The sequence below is a fragment of the Hylobates moloch genome, unplaced genomic scaffold (assembly GCF_009828535.3).
Source record: "Hylobates moloch isolate HMO894 unplaced genomic scaffold, HMol_V3 SCAFFOLD_16, whole genome shotgun sequence".
Taxonomy (NCBI): domain Eukaryota; kingdom Metazoa; phylum Chordata; class Mammalia; order Primates; family Hylobatidae; genus Hylobates; species Hylobates moloch.
Window position 1 is genome coordinate 73506037 of NW_026652291.1, and position 4067 is coordinate 73510103.

The 4067-nt window shown below is 43.3% G+C and overlaps 1 pseudogene; it reads right to left on the bottom strand.

Moving 5' to 3' along the window:
• Positions 1 to 1977: 1977 nt before the first annotated feature.
• LOC116484715 (large ribosomal subunit protein eL29-like) lies at positions 1978 to 3744 on the bottom strand (annotated as a pseudogene).
• Between the last annotated feature and the right edge of the window lie 323 nt (positions 3745 to 4067).

Below are 4067 nucleotides of genomic sequence, written 5' to 3' on the forward strand. Positions count from 1 at the left end.
AAACATTCACCCAGTGAATCAGGAGCACAACTGAACACTTGGTCAGATAGATGACTAAATCTACCAGTGTGATGAGGCAGTAAAAACAGTGCCCCAGGAAAGCAGTTCTTTCTTTACTCACCATACCAGGTTTCTTTGTCTTTTCCTGATGATTTGGGTTTCTTACTCTGCATTTCAATTTTGTTGTAAAAATGCGTTCTTGCCATTGTACTGATGCTTATCTGATTGCCACTGACCCTGACATGTTATGATGAATAGGGGCTGGCACTAGTTGAGAATTTACCTACCAAGGGATCATTTAAACCAAAGCCGATAACTTCTTTAGGGTTGGAGGAGTAGCTACTTAATACACAATCCTTCAGCAAAGCCAGAGGAGTAAGATATAACAGGAGGAAGATATCTCAGGTGAGAGATTCAAGGACTCTTTTCACAATTTTTTTTCTGGACACTTTTGTCTCTAATTTGCAAACAGACTCCATTCCCTTCCTAGTGAATTCTGCCAAATAGCCTTTCCAGTCCCTGGGAAAAGAGAGAGAGAGACAGAGAGAGAGAGAATGCAGTTGGTATTGGGAGTAGAGAAAAGGGACAGTCCAATTCAGAGCTTTTAGCTAGGGTAAAGCATTTGAAAACCTGTTGACTCATAAAGGACCACCCAGTCGGAATACAGGAGGAAATAAAGCATGACCAAAGCCCCCTCAGAGGTTTCTTCCATAACACCCTCATGAGGTACTCATAGAAGTTCTATGAAACTATAGCAGCTTTTGAAATTACATGATTTCAGTAAAGACCTAGAAATGTTTTATTAGTCCATAGGGCAGGTTATTGAAGAGAAATGATCTCTACCTCTAATATGTGATAATGTTACTTTCCTGGATAAATAATAGAACTCTCCACTGGACATGGTTGGAAAAAATGAGAATCTCTGTGCTTGAGAATTTGAGGGAGATATGGAAAAAATCTGGGGTTGAAGGAGAACTCGACTGTTTAATAGCCTAAGCAATTCTTCTTGGTTTTTCTCTAAAGTCAAGTCACCACTCCATGGCTCAGCATCAAAGGAATACTGTTCAATTCTTTGTTGGACTTACAGACTGAGTAACATGAGTGGTGGGTACAAAGGAGAAAGGGAAATACCATACACCTTTAGTTACGGGGGGAAAGGGAGGTGGAGGGAAATAAACAGGTACAGAATTGGAATTCTGAAAATAATTAAGATACTATTTGGTGAACCTTTTCCCACAGCATGGCTTGGAAAAATGATGAGTGACCTGAAGGGATACAATTTCTCATGCAAATTCTGAATACTAACTGATGGCATCACAGTCACAGAAATCGCCTTGCCCTGGGGTAGGGACAGTACTTTCTCAGCATTCAGAAAATTCTCTTGACTATTGTTCATGTTTACAAATAACCTGCTTAGGCTGGTTAACTGATACACCCAGAACAGATAAACATGTTTAACAAAATATTCAGCCATGCTAAGCCCACAACTATCCTGCCTGGGCATTTTATTCATGAGTCAAAAATGTTTTAAAGGTAGTGAAAAGAGAGAGAGGAAGAGACAAATTAATGGTGTCAACAACGCAAGAGAATAATAAACGTCTAAATACCATTGTTAGAAGGGAAAGTATAGGTTAACCTGGGCTCAAATAACTTCCTTCTAACCCATCAGGAGCACATTATTTAAGATACTAAAGTGCTAAATTGGTCAGATAAGAGACGTGCTGAGATGTAAGATCCATTGAACAATGAGGAAAGAAAATTGAAGTGAAATTTGCAATCTCCGCCTGCAAGAAACTTAAGTGAGATGAAGTGAAAATGTTTACAATGGAAGAAGAGAGAGAAAATGTGAAGAGGATGATGTTTAATAATAAGGATAAAACTGGAGACCTAGGGAGGAAAACGATGACTGGGAAGAGGGTTAGGAAAGCCAAAACCATCAAGCTCCACAGGCACCTGGGCCTAGGGTTGGGGAAGAGCTTAGGGGAGCTTGTCAGAGTCAGCAGCGACTCTACCAAACACCGAGTGGACAACTGGTGTCAAGGCAGCAGCAGCAGATGTTTTTCTGGAAGAACAATGGTAGAATGATAGTCACAGGAGAATGTTGCGAGCTGCAGACAAGAGCTGTGTTTCATTGACAGCTGGACAAGAATGCTCACAAAGACTTAGCAAAAACACAGAAGCTGTGTCCAAAAACTGGAGGTCTGGTAGATAGAGGGAGAGAGAAAGACAGAGAGACATAGAGATGCTAAAGAACATGTCTTTAGAGATGCATCTGTGAGGAAGGTAACCAGAATTGTCAGCCCGGAGAAATAAAACAAAGAAGGGGAAATAATTCCCACCATGTGGCCAAAGGTGTAAGATGTGGAACTAGACTGCTTGGGTTCAGATCCTCTATGTCACTTACCAGCCGTATGACCCTGGACAAGGCTCTTCTAACCTTTTTGGCCTTCAATTTTCCCATTTGTGTAGTGGGAGTAGTAGAATCTGGTGGAGTTGTGAAAATTGAATGAGTTAATATGAGGTAAAGGTCTTAGAATATTGCCTGATACACAGAAAACATCAGTACATACTAGCAACTACTGTGATATGTGGCCAGCCTCCGTGAGTGGCCCTGAGCTGAGCTGTGTAGAGTACTTCTAAGTGTGTTTTCTCATCCTTTCAGACTATTCATAAGAGAGCTTATAAGCGTTGTGAGATATATATATATATATATATATATATATATATACCAGGAAGCTGAGGCAACTCTGGGATTCTTGTCAGCGGGAGGCGTCTCTGGCCCCAGAGTGACTCCGACACTCCGCTGGGCTCCCAGAGCTGCTGGCATTTCAAATACCGAGAAGTCAACCCTGTGGACCACGACAGGGCAGAAGGAGTTTCTCCGGAGATGAGCCTGGGACCCTTTGAAAAGTGGCTGGGGACCTGAAGAGCACCAGGGAACTTGTAACCCCTAGTTAAGCCGGCATTATATATCTATATAATCATTACCTCCAGATTACAATTGTTCTCAAGGGCAGCTTGTAGGGTGACTAAATATGGGTTAAGCTGAGGACAACAGTAACATTCCTTGAGGTTTATAACTGCTTTGGACAAGCCATTTAGCCCCACCCATTGAGCCTCAGTTTCTTTTTTTTTCCTGCCTCAGTTTTATTTGTACAAATAGCACAGGAGGACCCCAGCCCCATGCAGATGGCAGCCTGGGGGTGGGGGGTCACACCAGTCCTTCTGTCCTCACAGTGGCAGACAGAGATATCTATCTGAAGCCTTTGTAGGGGCCTGAGCACCTTTGGGAGCCTGAGCTGGAACTGAAGTGGGAGCTGCAGCCTGGGCCTTGGTTTGATCCTTTGCCTTGGCCTTTGGCTGGCACAGCTTGAGCCCCTTGGCAATGCGGGCATGGGCATGCTTTGCAAGCTTGGGGTGGGCAATGTAGGCAAGTCATTTCAGCTTGCGGGTGACACCCTTTGGGATCTTGGGGTTAACCTCCTTGGGCTTTATGAGGAATCTGATAGCTTCGGCGCACACACTCACAGCCTTGGCATTGTTGGCCTGCATCTTCTTCAGGCCCTTCTTGTCGTGCTTCTTGGCAAAGCACGTGTTCCTCAGGAACTTAGGGTCCATCTCCTTAAGAGATTTGTATCTTTGTGATTGGGGTTTCTTGATACCATCTCTGTGCCATTTTCGGGACTGGTTGTGTGTGGTGTGGTTCTTGGACTTGGCCATGTCTGCACCTTAAGCCGCAGCTCCCCAAGCTGCGGTTTCTTATCTATGAAATGGGAGTATTATGTATACAGTGTAAGGTTTCTGTGAGATCAACTGTGAAAGTACCTTTAAAAATGCCTGCAACACAGTAAGTGTTGTGTGTGAATCTGCCTTGTGATGTTGGTGATGGGTGACAGGTTTGAAGTACTTTCATCCAGGATGGGAGATCTTAACTGTTCTCACAGTGGCTGGTAGAGAGGCCTTGGGTTCGGCTTTTGTCAGAAATTGTAAGAATTGATCTTTAGACCACAAAGGAGATTGACATTTATCTTTTCCAGCTTGTGTTGTGAACAGAAAAAGAAAAATCC